This window comes from Mauremys mutica, chromosome 1 (assembly GCF_020497125.1).
Source record: "Mauremys mutica isolate MM-2020 ecotype Southern chromosome 1, ASM2049712v1, whole genome shotgun sequence".
NCBI lineage: Eukaryota > Metazoa > Chordata > Testudines > Geoemydidae > Mauremys > Mauremys mutica.
In genome coordinates this window covers 251,505,171-251,521,411 of record NC_059072.1, presented here as the reverse complement: position 1 = coordinate 251,521,411, position 16,241 = coordinate 251,505,171, and positions in this window count along the sequence as shown.

Sequence of the window (16,241 nt, the reverse complement as noted above, 5' to 3'; positions counted from 1 at the left end):
ATAGATTCATTTGATCTCAATTTACCTCTGTATTATCCAAAGCCGAAAGCACATTGGACCATCACCTAATTCTCCTTCCTCAGACAATACTGCTCCTGAAACTAAGACCTTACTAGTTGCTTGATCTGCAGCCCTGACTTAAGAGAGTAGTCTCAATAATGTCAGTGTCCCGTTAGCTTCTTTACTCAAAGCCAGATTCTGACCATCTCATATCAGGTGTGCGCTAAAGGCGATGCCCCTGCTCAGGAGCTGGTCAGAATCCATTGAGCAACAGAAGCCTTACTCCCCATTGGTATCACTGTTTTCATCTGTCTAAATACTGATCAGGAGGGAAGAATGTGGGGCTATAGTTGTGCCCCTGACTTTCCAATAACCAGTTCTGTTGGCTGGTAGAGGAGTGCCATACTCCCTCTAGGGGGATTATGGATGACTCAGCCAGAATTCTTCCTGGAGACCCCATTGACTATGTCGTTTCTGGACATCTTCTCCAGCACATCTGAGGGCAACTAGAGCAGAATCTCTCCATCATAGCTTAGTCCTTCCTCAGGCAAAAGTCACATATAGTCAGATTGGGCTAGAGAAGGCATGTAGTGCATATGCTAAGAAGATTATCAGTGCTTTGGATTGCGGTCTATCTTAATTCTATATGTTCTAACATAAATCACGAGTAGTGGGGTGACTGGATGAGGTAGACTCAGAGTAGATGGGAGGGACACACAGGCCTAGATTTTCAAAGATGCACTCCTATTTGTAGTTGCGCTTCAGGAATTGTGGTTGTACAAAGTGCAGCTTCAAGTATTTAGGCTACAATAGATTAGATGAGAAGAATGCATGTGGATAAGGCAGATGACTGAGTCGAACTGGAGTGAGGTTGGGGAACAGATCTGGAAGAGCCAAGAATAAATTCAAAATTAAACTATTAGTTAAGCCTAGGAAATATTGTAGTAAATGAGTTTTATTGAAGTTTTAGGCAAACACTTACATAAACCTAAAACCAAGAGCATCAAGAGGTCTGAGGCACCAGACTTCCATATAACCTCTGTGCCTTGAATGGAAACTTCCTTTGTGCTATTTCTGCACCTCATTTTATTGCTCAGGGAGGCAATAAGAGCTGGCAGGAAAGAGCAGTTACGCTTATATGTGAATGTCTTATTGTTTTACAGTTATCATTGAAGGTCTCACTCTCCTAGGTGGTTTAACAAATTGCAGGATAGCAAGGAGATGGAAGGATGGGAGGCAATTCATATTTCAGTGTAATTAAACTTGGAAGAAGATGCACCTGGAAATAGCCAGTGCACACCTGGCAGTGTAGCCTGGAGAAAAAGTGCAGGAAAAACACAGTAAATGCTATATTGGAACAGACTCTGGGTCTGTCTGGGTTATCCAGTGTCTCGCAATGTGAGGGCAGATATTTCCTGAGGTTTTTTATAGGCTTAAGAGTAATTTTCCAGAGCCTGGAATGGAATCCACATCTAATGACTGACTCTCCATGCTTTGTCTCTTTTAAGATGACAGAATCTGAAATAAATCCTGAAGCCCAATCACCCTTGATTTTTTACTTGAGTATGAAAGCTAGATCACAAATTCCATTCTAATGTCACACCACACTTTGATCCCTTCACTTCCTAGTCAAGATTAAACATTATCATACTAATCATATTAATGTGTTTCAGGATATGGCCCCATTAGCCCTTTTTCTTCATGCCTCCATTAGGTTTAGTGTATTTTTTCTAGCTTACCAAGAGACCATAAATACTCTACAGAAGCTGTACATGATGACAGCTTGCGGTATTAGGCAACCTTGTCATTCATCTTATTCACGTTTTGCCCCGGATCCATTTTAGAACCTAATTCTGAGTCCCGCTTGCTCTTTTAGTTAATTAAAATCCAGGAGACCTTGTAATTTTTTCCAGCAAAACTTTTGGAAGGTCTATTAATACCAGTTGCGGGTAATGGATGTTGTGAGTAGACACATATTTATACAGCAGTAAAGCAGGGGTGCCTTCAGAGCGATACCATAAGTTTTAGTATATGTGTATATTTCAATACAGCGAAAATATAGCAACTATTCAGCATTCAAAGATACATGAGCATTCAAAGGTACAAAGAGATGTAATGGACTGACTTTTAAAAAGTCTAGGAATAGCTCACCCTCTGTAATAAAGATGTGATGCACAGGGGTGTTAGGAAGACACTAGACTTTATTTTCTGGTCCCAATCATCCAGCCTGGGTCAGGGTTACAAAGGTTAATGCACACAGTGTCTACCTCTCCTTTGGCAGCTGTGAGTGAATATCTCCACTACTCTATTACCCATCCCTATTCCTTCACTGGAGTCTCTAGAACTGCTGTTCAGAACTGTCCCCAGACAGCAGAGTGAAATTAACTTGGCTTTTATTAGTTTCACCGCTGTTCACAAGATTCTGAATAGCACCCACAAACACTAAAATAAAAGCAGTTGGTTTTCATTCTTTTGCAACTTTGGAAAGCTCTGAGCACAAGCAGCAACCCTGGAACTGTCCATCAGACACCACTATATAGGTTACACTAGGCTCATATTTGGAAGGTTGTAGTCACAACAATTTTTTTTTAAACAACATAAAAGCTTACATTTTGCAGCAGCTAATGCCACTCACATGGGAAAATTATTAAACCCACCATAGGCGAGTGGCTTTTTCAACACCGGTTTATTCACAATACATGCCAGCAATTTCACAGGTTACTATAGCAAGCTTAGATGTAGGAAGTACATTACTAAAAAGTGTACAATTGCAATACTAAGGGAACTAAATACTAATAAAATACTATCTGATAAATTAACACTAAAGTCAAGTGATGGAAACATTTTATTTTTATATGGGATATTGCAGATCTGCACTAATAAGTATTGCATCAAGATAAAAAAGGAATAATTAAAGAAACTTCTGTATAAGGCACTATAAATAATAGCAAGTGTGACATTGTCTAATTAAAATATGACCATGCAAATAGTTATTGCTACCACTGTTATATAATTGCAACAAATCTTATACAAAGTGTAACACAATGCCACAAAGGGTTAAGCATCCTGCAGGCTAATTAACCCAGAGTTAACCTGTAGAGACTTGTTAGAAATGGTAATTAGGACCATTCCCTGGTAAATAGTCTAGAACAGGGGTTGGCAACCTCTGGCACACAGCCTTCCAGGGTAAGCACCCTGGTGGGCTGGGCCAGTTTGTTTACCTGCCGGCTTCACAGGTTTGGCCGATCGTGGCTCCCACTGGCCGCGGTTCGCTGCTCCAGGCCAATGCGGGCTGAGGGATGTGCTGGCCGCGGCTTCCTGCCACCCCCATTGGCCCAGAGCAGTGAACCGCAGCCAGTGGGAGCTGCGATCAGACAAACCTGCGGAGGCAGCAGGTAAACAAACTTGTCCGGCCCACTAGGGTGCTTACCCTGGCGAGCCGCGTGCCAGAGGTTGCTAACCCCTGGGCTAGAACTTTGAAATGCAAACCTATGTTGTTAGAAGTAATACTAATTGTATGTGTGTACATGGCTAACATTTATGAATAAACAGACAGCTATTGATTCAAAGATCAAAAGGGAATATTAACATTTAGATTAATCTTGGGTGCAGTAATGCCATTGTCTATATGTCTCTTTAAAGTTTATGATGAACTGCTTAATGGATAGATTATTTTATGTTAATCCATGTAGTTAATTACTGGTGAGGTTTAGGAAACAGAAGGTTACATCAAAAGCCTATTGTTCGCTCAGGACTGTATGGTCATGTGGCTGCTAGAAAACCAGTGGGTTCTGATCCTGTCATCTCAGATCTGCTTAAGCTTCATCAGGGGAAGTTTGAGTCACAAGATTGAGATCCCAGTCCTAAACTGGAACACCCTGAATATGATATTGGACATTGGACTGTAACCTATGGACTAAATTCTAAAAGAACTCTTCGCAACTACAAAGCTCACCATCTCTGCTATGAATCTGAACCTCAAGAATTGAACTCGTGTCTGTACATATCCTGATCTTTTAACCAACTCCCGCTCTCTTTTCTTTTTTTAATAAATTTTAGTTTTGTTAATAAGAATTGGCTGTAAGCCTGTATTTGGGTAAGATATGGAATATTCATTATCTGGGAGGTAATGTATCCATTCCTTTGGGAGTGATAGAATTTTTTTATAAGAAGAATACGATTTTCAGTAATCATCATTTGGGTGTCTAGGTGGAGGCCTGAGGCTGGGTTACTTTAAGGGAACTGCGTTGTTGGCTTCTGGGTAACCAATGAGGTAATTTAGAAGCTGTTTTGTGTTGACTTGGTAAATCTAAGTATTGGAATATCCACCAGCTTTGGGGATTGTCTGCCCCATTTGTTGCAGTTCACCATGATTGAGTGATCTCAGTTGGCTCCCCCTGGGAATCTGGTCACAGCAAATAGAGATGATTTCAAGTACTAGGTAGGCTGTTTATAAAATACTAGCCTCTCTACATTTTTGAGGGGCTATTGGCATGTTTTCAAATGTCATGTGCAGAGCACTGCTGAAGGGTCTTACAGAAAAACTGTATTGCTGGATGGAAATAGGAGAGACACTGTAGCTAGGTTTGCAGGATGGAGAAAATCTGATAATGTTGTACTTCTACGACTTACTAGAGTCTCATGTGTGCAGAATAATGGCTCAGTGAGGCATATTGCCAGCTCTGTCTCAGAAGTGCTAGATACCAGAGGCCAAGACTTAATCTCCTTTCCCAGAAGCTTCACACACTCGAAGATTCCAAGAAAGCTCTCTCTATTGCATGCTAAATCAAAGTAAAAAAAAGACTGAAGAAAGAGACTCTCCAATATGGGAATTTCTTTTCCTGTGTTCTTCAGGCAGGGCATTATCTCAGTATGATTCTGAGCTGAGAGGGTATCATTTGAAGGGGGGAGAGATTATATGAGCAACAGTGTAGCTTTCATTAAATTTCACATACAGAAAGGTTAAGATTTGGGCATTACATTTTCTTTTTCATGGCCCAGCTAGACTGGTCTGGCATTCAGGAGTTGGAGCCCTGACAACAAAACAGTAATACTGATGCCTTTTTAGATTACAGATTTGGACGCCTAAAGTTAGGCATCCAGGTTTGTATCTCTATAAATGTTGACTAAAATGCCCAAATACCCAACTCTGCTTCCATATGTTAGAAGTAACATGTGATATCACTGCTGAAATGTATGCACATGACAGAGTTAAGGACTGATGCCAAATGCTCATCTCATACACTAACTTTTCTGCAAAATTGCAATTACACTCACTTTTAAGCCCTGTCACTTACTATTGGGTGTTGTTACCTTCTGGTTATTCTGGGGATTAGCTCCACCCAGTTCAGCATCCTCTGTCTTCTCTTTAACCAGCACTGCCTCTCCTCCTGCTTACATGATAGCCATATAGCTGCTTTGTGACTCAGCTATCTATGGTGACAGCAGGCAGTCTTCCTGTTCACTGCCTCCAGCCATACCACTCTGCAGTGGATAATAGGGGAACCCAGGCCTTCCCTCTATTGTAGGTTCCAGTCTAGGGCCCTACAGCAAGCATTTAAGGTCTGCACCTATATCTACCTTACTGCTCTCATCCCCCATACTTCCTATTATGCTTCTCTATGCTTTTCGTTCTCCAGCCCTCCTAATCAGACCCCTCTCTACTAGATAAACCCATCCTCATAGGTGCCTCCCCCTCTTCCTTCTCCCTTACTTCAGGAAAGGACACTGAAAGCTTTTCCTCTCCCTCTGGTGCCAGCCTCCTGGCTTTATAGAAGCCATGCCTGTTCCCTCACAGGTGAGCTTCCTCCTAATTAGTGCCTTGCACAAAGCCTAACCCCCCCCCCCATTTACTGGGGGATTGGACCCACTTGGCTTAATTCAACTCCTCCAAGGCTGGTGTGGGGACTACACCCCATAACACACCCTTTTATACTGCCAGAGTAGTGTAGAGGAGCTGGCACTGTAAATGAGAATCTGGCCCTGTATATTAGCTTGGAAAAATTAAATATCAGTAGCTCTGTATATTTCCTCAGAGGTCCATTTTCTCTCCCCTGCTTTTTCCTGGAAATGGGACAAGGTGCTATGCTGGTGTTAAATGGTTGGTTTTTGGGATAGGGGAACTCCAGAACTATGAATTAGAACAATTTCATATCTCAGGCAGTGGTTGCTTGAATTTAAATCCAAGGGAAATTGAAAAAGCAGCAGGCAAGCAAGTTAGGAAAGCAAGTTAGACCAATATCCACTTTTCCTAATTGTGATAATTCAGTCTGTTATGTTAAGATACATTATCTCTGTCAAATTCTATTAGAAAACCTGGTGAAGCTGACAGAAACAATCTTGTCTCTTGAACTAGTGCATGACTGCTAAATCAAAAGGGTGGAGGTTAAGATCAATTTTGCCATGGTTCATTTACTCCTGCTGTGTTGGTTTATTCCACTTAGTGCTAACTGAGATGAAGGGAGATCAGCTGCAGCTGATCAGCCATTTACTAGGTACAGATTTCAATCATGTAATGGCCAAGAGCTGCTGCTATGAGTAGCAGAACAATAATGAGCTCTCCAAGAATATGCATTCTGGCAAAACAAACCTTGCTGGACCCTTGTCTAGTCAGGAGATAGCAACTACTGCAAATGTTTATCACTTAGAACTGAGGAGCCAAGATGAATCAGCCAGTGAAATGGTCATAAAGGAGGTTTGAAAAACATTGACCAGAAAAGAGTGGCATTTGTAAATAGGTCTTCATGAAATATTGCTGTAAGCCTGAGAAAACACAAATACTCTGTTGGGAAGGGGGAGGGCAGAGAGAGAAGAGCAATATTTTGGTCTGTTTGTTCTGCCTTCCTTGAAATACAGGAATGTATTGGGTGAGTGGTCTCTTTCTCTGTTCTCTTTTGTAATCTGACTCAGCTCTATTGTACACACACGTAATAACCCTAATAGAGAACCCTTAAAAGTTATATGCTGGCTAATTTTTTGAGGGGCAATATTATACCTAAATGCAATATGTGTATAAAATTAAATAACTATTATAATGTCTACACACAATCCTTTAGAAACACATTAATATGCACACATCCTGGCAAAGCCAGAGTCTCAAAAGTGACTGACATGAGAATGGTGGATAGCATGCCAGGCTTTTTTAGCACATACCCCACAGGAAGACAAGACAGCAGGACTATGCTTTATTTAGGCTGCAACTTTATTAACTTACTAAATGTAGGAGACTCTCTGGCAATACCTCACCCAGTGCATGTCATCCTTCTGTCTGTCACCCATATCACCGTGAAGGAGAACTGCCTTTAGCATCCCCTCCACGCCTTTAATCTAGTCCCAGCACCATTGCTGGGAGCCCATCCCCCTCTCATCATGGAAAGGGTAAGGGGCTGGGGAAAAGGGATGGTTTCCTTACCATACCAGATTTTAGGCGCCCATACGCCATTTCCCACCTTTTTTAGGGGATGCTCTCCCCAATCCTGCTTCCAATTCCACTTCACCAGGAAACCAGATGTCCTACTGAATGATTATCTGCACTGGGTGTCAGAGTTTCAGGGAAAATGCACCTGTATTCCCTCTCTGTGGTCCACCAAAGGAACCAACTTTTAAGCTTCCAGCTCCCAGATGTCACTTCTCTTGGGAAGTGCCCCACATCTCTCTGCCTCCTGACAGAGATTTTCAAGGTAGCATAACTCCCTGCCTATGCTGTGAGTTCCCCAGCAAGCTAGCATCTGTGCTTTGCTTTCTCTCTGAAGGTAATGAACACCTTAATTGCTTACAATTACCAAATAGCTCTTTTTAAGCAAGCACTTTTATTCTTAAGGTAAAAACATTACTGAGGGAACGTATACAAACAATAGCACTCTTATACACATGCTAAAAGCTTTCCAGAAGCCACTCATCTGTCTTATGGGCCCTAGTAGGTCCAGTCCATTCAATCCTTCCCAGCAACGATTGGACATAAGGTGCTGGATCAGAAAGAAGGTCCTGAGTCCGTTTAAACTCCTTATTTAAAAGTCCTTTGTCCATTGGTCTCTGGAGAACCCAGTTTGAATCAGTATATTTTAGCCTTCCCGGAGAGTGGTGCCTCTTTTTGGGGCCATTTACAACCTGGCTGATTTGCCTTAATCACCACCCACTGTTTTAGTGCCCAGAGGGCCTGGGGCAGCCTCCCCCATAGCATAGGGAACACAATCATACATAAACCAGCATTTAAAACTGTGGACTACAAAGATACTGCATGATGTTGCAATATCGCTCACCTCTCCCCCTACAGAGGCTACATACAATCCTGGCTCCCACAAACTTAATACAATAAAGTCTTTCAATGATATTGCAGGAAATTTCCATATCTGTCATACTGGGTACCTGCCAGGGTGTGACAACATGAACACATTGTGACCCAACCTACCCAGGGGATCTCTGAGCTGCTGAGAGGAAGATGAAAACCTCCCATGCTACCCAGGATTATTGACAGTGAGGGAAAATTCCTTCTCAGACCCTCCAAAGCAACTAGTATGATGCCCTCAGCAAGGTCCCAAAACTCAGTCCTACTCTCATCCCATGAAGGAGATGGCAGGTGCTTTTCTTCCCCCTATCCAAAGGCATCATTCTGTTGTGGGAAGGGCTTATAAACCCTCCCTCCGCAGGGGGCACAGGCTTCCACTGCACCATTCTATTCAGCCAATCATTTCATCTCCCCAAGCTGATGAGGAGATTGCGCACCCAAAAGGAGGAGAGGAAATCCTTAAATTGGCCCAAAGACATTCTTTCTCCTGCTGGTCCAAACAGTCTCCCCCATCTCTGAGGCTGCTCTGAGAGGGAGGGCAGCATTAAAAACATTAATGGGAGTTTAACGATCCATTAACTTTATTACATTTGATATACACAGTAGCTATCATCTTTTCTCCCTTTTGATGGCTGTTGACTATACAGATGTTTGCTAATATCTGACATTTATTAGTTATTTAATGATTATGCACATAATCAAATATTGCCTGTAGGAGGAACTGTTTATCTGAGATGAAGCCCGGCTTTACTCTTCCACTGTAGTCTTTGATTGCCTCACATAACACAGTAAACAATCACAAATAAAGACAAGTTTCTTTTATCAAATAAAAGCTATATCCTAAATTCTTTAACTACATTTCCTTGAGGCTTGAAAGTCTTTCAGATTTTTTTTTAATGTTAATGTTAAAAGGCCATTTCACCTTGAATGGTCCCTTGAAATATGTGCTAATTACTTATGCTAAGCAATCTGTTCCCCCTTGTTTTTAGCAGTGACACTCTGGAGTACATTTCCCAGTCCTGAAAAAAAGAACTCTGTGTAAGCTCAAAAGCTTCTCTCTCTCACCAACAGAGACTGGTCCAATAAAAGGTATTACTTCACCTACATTGTCTGTCTAATATTCTGGGACTGCTCTGGTTACAACATTGCATATAAATATTTTTTAATCATTATAAATGCTTTCATGACCTATGCTTTTACAAGTTTTTTTTTAAAAAGTTCCAGCCTTACAAATCACTAAGTGCAAAAATAAGTATTCAAATACTTTGCCTAACCAGCTCTTTTTCTTTCCTGTCAAAAACACAATGATCTGAAGAGTTGTATTGGAAAGAAGTCTGAAGTTTTAGTTAAGTGAATAAGAATACTTGTCAAAAGGTGAAATTTAACTCTACATTCTGCGGTGCAGGGTCTTTGATACATGAGAAAAGGGAACATAGCATCAGAGTGATAGTGCCATGGCTATCAGATCCCCAAAGCCACTAGTTGTAAACAGTGTTTTCCACCTCTCACAATACAAAATATACTAAATGCCAGAAGAAAAAGGATTGGCGAAATTACCTTTCCCGCTCAATAAAAGTATCAGAGAGGAGACGTGCAGATTTGGGGACTACCAAATTATGGGTGAGGCTTTCTCAAGCGACCAAGTGATTTAGGAACACAATTCCCATTAAAAGTAATGGTAAATTAGTCCTAAATCACTTGGATTCTTTTGAAAATCTCACCCTATTTATCTAATCTGTGGAGTGATGACTGACATTTTATTATTTTATTTCGTTTTTACTTCTGTCATAGAAGAAAAATATATTTTGCTAGGTATGTGGACCCAGCTTTATAACTAGGTGGGTTCTTTCTTTTTTAAGAGACAAAGAAAGATAAAAAGCTAGTTGTTCATTTTACAGCAAAGTTTACATTCAGTTTTCTCCTATCATATTCACACATATAACTGCATAGTTGTGGTCCTATTTGTGAAAGTCCAATAATTTTGTGGCTCATTTAATTTCCTTGGTGTCAGAGCTCTGGGCAGGGGAGTTCATGGAACTGCTATGTACTCTCCATCACATACAATTATGGATATTTGTATTACAATAGCTCCCACAGGCCCCAGTTAGGATTAGAGCCCATACGCTGTACAAACAAATGAAGACAATCCCTGCCTCAAAGAAATTAAGTTACATTTATTGCTCATGAAAGGTGCCAGATTAACAATACTGGATATGTCAGCCCTCTGCTCATCCTGGGAACCAGAAAAATCTGGGCCTAGACAGTGGAATCTTCCTCACATTGTTCCAGCAGCTTGCTGCCATTATGAACTACAGGGACCATTCATAAGGGCCTGGTTTATCCTCTAGTCCATGTATCTTGGCCTTTCTGCTGAGAGTGCCAACAGGGTGATGTTTTCTCATTCAAATGTCTTCCCTTTTAAGTCTTATGCCTTAGCTACACTTATGAGTTACAGCGCAATAAAGTTCCCCACTCCCCGTCCACACTGGCAAGGCACGTACAGCGCTGTGTCTCTGCGGCTACAGCGCTGCTGGTACTCCACCTCCCCGAGAGGAATAAAGTTTATTGCGCCGCCGCTGCTGCACTGCAGTGCCAGTGTGGCTGCCCAATGTGCTCTGATTGGCCTCCAGAAGTATTTGGCAGTATCTAGCCTGTTCTAGCCACTCCGATCATCAATTCGAACTCTACTGCCCTGGCCTCAGGTGACCAACCATCAGACCCACCCTTTATATTCCCTGGGAATTTTAAAAATCCCCTTCCTGTTTGCTCAGCCAGATGTGGAGTGCTATCAGCAAATCTTTCCAGGTGACCATGTCTCCACACGCCAAGCGATCCCCAGTATGGAGCAATGGCGAGGTGCTGGACCTCATCAGTATTTGGGGGAGGAAGCTGTCCAGTCCCAGCTGTGCTCCGGCTGTAGGAATTACGATACCTTCGGGCAGACATCAAGGGACATGATGGAAAGGGGCCATGACTGGACGCATTGCAGTGCAGGATTAAAGTGAAGGAGCTGCGGAGTGCCTACTGCAAAGCCCGTGAGGCAAATGGCCACTCGGGTGCTCCCCCTGCGACCTGCTGATTCTACAAAGAGCTGGATGCGATACTTGGGGGTGACCCCACCTCCACTCCGAGCACCACCATGGACACTTCAGAGTGGAGGAGGAGGAGGAGGAAGAAAGTGGGAGTGAGGGTGCTGGGGCGGGGGGAGACACCCCAGAATCCCTGGAGGCATGCAGCCAGGACCTCTTCTCAAGCCAGGAGGAAGGTAGCCAGTCACAGCGGCCTGTACTTGGTGGAGGACAAACAGAAGAGCAGGTTCCCGGTAAGCAGCTTTTTTTTTTAGAAGGAATTTTTTTGGTGCGGGCTCATCGGGAGAGGAGGTTAGTGCTGCATGCATGCCTGGATGCAGAATAGTGCATTGATGTGGTCTATCACATTGCGGTAATTGGCCTTGGTAATCTCTTCGAAAGTCTCATCCAGAATGTGGGCAATGCGCTTGCGCAGGTTTCTTGGAAGAGCCACCATGGTCCTTGTCCCAGTCAGGCTAACGTGTCCACACCACTGTGCCATGAGGGGAGGGGGACCATTGCTGCACACAGGCAAGCTGCATATAGGCCAGGGCGAAATCCGCATTGCAGTAGAAGACCCTCCCGTGCTTCCCAGGTCACCCTCAGCAGCGAGATATCTTCCAAGACGAACTCCTTTGGAAAATATTGGGCCAGTGTTCAGTGTAGGTGCCCCCTGCAGCTGTTGGCTCTCCCCAAGGCACAGAAACCCAGAGGACAGAACAGCCCTGAAACAATCAGTCCCCGTTACTCACCATTTTGGGGCTCCCATGGGTTATGTGCGCTCTCTTTGGGCTGGGAAAATTATGCTATTGTGTAGACTCCTTAAGTGTGTGTGCCCTCCTTAAGTGCGGGGAAATCATTACTCTGTCTGGTATAAACAATGCTGCCTCTGTTAAGTGTTGCATTTTGCCTTTACGGATGCAACCTTGAGATCTTAGCCATCCATGTTATCACCAGCTGAGAGGCTGCAAATACTCAGGAAGAGGCTGCGAAAAAGCAAAGAAGACATGCTGCAAGAAGTGATGCAGCAATCTCTTAAAGAGAATCAAAAAGCGCAGGAGTGGAAGGAGAGCGAAAGCAAGATCCGCCAGGAAAACGCAGGGCACGCAGGGCACGGGTGGCAGCAAAGCACAGATCGGATGATAAGCATTATGGAGCACCATGTAGCCATGCAGGTGGAGCACTATGGACCCCCCCCCGCAGCCCTTGTCCCAAAACTTTCCCTTGTGCCCCCATGTCACCTCCAACCCACTTTCTCCAACATCCGGGTTCTTACTGCCACCAGCTGCCTCCAACATCTGTATCTTCACCACCCAGCCCTGAAAACTATGACCCTTACCCACTGCACTCAGCCCCCATCACCATGCATTATAGCCATCCTGAAGTGCAGCACTCATTGCACAGCACTCCAGACAGGACATACGCAAATCTGTGATTGTACCATTCCCCACCCCACCCCCTTGTCCTTTCTGATTCCCAAGCAGTTGTGTTTCTTTTCAATAAATGGATTTTTTGGCTTTGAAAACATTCTTTATTATTGCATAAAGTAAAAGATACCTTAGCCCAGGAAAGAAACAGGCCCTGCAAGTCAGTTTAGCAAACACAGATTCCTACTAACAGTGGAACCACTGCACTTCACTCCTGTGCAGGGCACCAGACATTACTCCTGGTTTTCAGCCTCAAATTGCTCCCTCAAGGCATCCCTAATCCTTGCAGCCCTGCGCTGGGCCCCTCTAATAGCCCTGCTCTTTGGCTGTGCAAATTCAGCCCCCAGGTGTTGAACCTTGGAGGTCTATGACTGAGTGAAGCTTTCACCCTTCCCTCCACAAATATTATGGAGGGTACAGCACGCGGATATAACCGCGAGGATGCTGTGTTCGGCCAAGTCCAGCTTGCCATACAGAGATCGCCAGCAGCCCTTTAAACAGCCAAAAGCACACTCCACAGTCATTCAGCACTGGCTTAGCCTGTAGTTGAACCGGTCCTTGCTCCTGTCAAGGTTTCCTGTGTATGGTTTCATAAGCCATGGCATTAATGGGTAAGCGGGGTCTCCAAGGATCACAATGGGCATTTCGACTTCCGCTACTGTGCTCTTCCGCTCTGGGAAAAAAGTCCTGGCCTGCAGCTTCCTGAAGAGGCCAGTGTTCTGAAAGATGCGTGCGTCATACACCTTTCTGGGCCAGCCTGCATTAATGTCAATGAAACGACCATGGTGATCCACAAGCGCCTGGAGAACCATAGAGAAATACCCCTTCTGATTAACGTACTCGGATGCTAGGTGGGGTGGTGCCAGAATAGGAATATACGTCTCATCTATCGCCCCTCCACAGTTAGGGAAACCCATTTGTGCAAAGCCATCCACAATGTCCTGCATGTTACCCAGAGTCACATTTCTTCTGAGCAGTATGCGATTAATGGCCTTGCAAACTTGCATCAACACGATTCCAACGGTCGACTTTCCTACTCCAAACTGGTTCGCGACCGATTGGTAGCTGTCTGGAGTTACTAGCTTCCAGATTGCAATAGCCACCCGCTTCTCCACCATCAGGGCAGCTCTCAGTCTTGTGTCCTTGCACCGCAGGGTGGGGGCGAGCTCCTCACACAGTCCCATGAAAGTGGCTTTTCTCATCTGAAAGTTCTGCAGCCACTGCTCGTCATCTCAGACTTCCATGATGATGTGATCCCACCACTCAGGGCTTGTTTCTCGAGCCCAAAAGTGGTGTTCCATGGTGCTGGGCATGTCCATGAATGCCACAAGCAAATTCATGTCATACGTGTTACACGACTCGCTATCATCATCAGACTCTTTACTGTCACTTTGGATCTTAAGAAATAGCTCAACTGCCAAATGTGATGTGCTGGTGAGACTCGTCAGCATACTCCTCAGCAGTTCGGGCTCCATTTCCTGCAGACTGAAACGGAACACAGATCGCGCTGCACAGAAACTGTTGAAAGATGGCGCTGAAAGTTGGCGCCCCCTTCCCACAACACACACTGCCAGAATGGGAAGAGGTGCTCTGTGGGATAGCTGCCCATAATGCACCGCTCCCAATGCTGCTGCAAGTGCCGCAAATGTGGCCACGACAGTGCGCTTGCAGCTGTCAGTGTGGACAGACTGCAGCAGTTTCCCTACTGTGCTCTACGAAGGCTGGTTTAACTCAAAGCACTGTACAGCTGTAAGCGTTGTCAGGACCTTATTTAGCAGCAAATTTGGGCAGGTACTGCACAGCGTTTGGGGAACAGCAGGAATGGACTTTGGTTGTGTTCAGACATTTTTGCGCTAGCTGTCACAGTTTCAGGGCACCTGCACCTGTTTTCCCCCTCTGTGATTCACCAAGGGCACCCACTGAAAGGTTTCCAGCTCCCACCTGTCACCTTTCCTGGGGGGAGCTCTGTGCCTCACTCCCTCCTGGCTGGTGATTTTTAGGATGCACAGTTCCCTGTCCTACACTGGCTCCAGCAAGCCAGTTCTGCCTAAAAGTTCTATGCCTGCTCTATGGTTTCTTTCCAAAGGCTATGACCAGCATATTGCCTGCAGTTACAGGTTACCACACACCTCTTTCTAAGCAAGCACATGTATTCTTAAGGTGAAAGCACTGCAGAGAAAACATATAAAACCAATAAGAGAACCTACTCGCATGTTAAAAAGCTTTCCAGAGCTCACCTTGGCCTCTGGAAGGTGTTAGTATTTCAAAACCCCAAACTGGGTTTTCCCAGTGTTACAAGTTCATAACTGTCTCCGATTCAGAATCGGAATAATAGCTGGGCAGGGCAGGGCAGCCCTTTCCTTATATAGCTGGGGCCTTTGACCTTGGCTTTTGGTAACACTTTATCATCAGACAAAGACCCTCTCCTCGGCGGGTGGGGCGGGGCGGGGAAGTAGCTTCAAAAGGCTGGGTTTTTGCATAACCGGAGTTGGATAATTTGCAGTAACCTCTCCCTAGGGAATCCCCAAGTAATCCACTTAACATTTGTTGTCCATACTTGTCTGGCACATTTTTGGTATAGTCTTTTGAACTCACAGTTCTCATATCTGTCATCTCTCCCTCCCCCCTCCCCCAAGAGGTTACATGCAATCTTGGCCCTCATTAAGCATAAACATAATATAATGAGATCGTTCAAGAATGTTACAGGAAATTGCCCTGTCACGCTGGCTTTCCATAAATACTAAAGCAGTCAAGTTTTACTGGCACAGATGCTCATAAGTAGTGATTTTTTAATTCTTGGTTTGCAAACATTCAAACCAGAGATCTGATAATAAGAAATACGCTTGCCCGGTCAGGGAGCAGAAACACTACCATGTGACTACAGTATGTGACCCATCCATACATAGCTTGGATTCAGGTTTTGAATAGCAAAACAGAAGAGAAATGTTTGTGGAAAACAATATAGAATACATTGAGAAAATTGCATTCTGTTCATGGTGACTAATTCTGGTGACTTTAGGTGCTTCTCTTTAGCCACTCACTCTACTTCCTTTTCCTGATCTGTAAAATGGGAGCTCTGGGAGAGCATGAGCCAGGATGTCCCCTGGCTACACCTTTTCACAGTGTATGCTACCTTTTCCTCCCAACCAAGTCATGGCCTTGGACCCCTTTGGGGAAGCTAGTACTTCAATTAGTGCTAGTTACAAGCCATCCTTAAGTACAGGGACTGGGATTAAATCTGGCTTTTCTAGAGGGCACAAGGTGGAGAGGGTCTTGTGCACCTGCCTGGGGCTATATATTATTTGTCCATATATCTTGACCTATTAATGGATGGTACTACAAGATCTAATTGATTACCCCAATGATCAGTCTCTCTTTCAGTTATTTACCTCAATCTCATGTTCTGATTGCAAGAAGCTAAAAGCGTGCCAGGGCTAATTGAATGGAATTGTCTATTTTCTG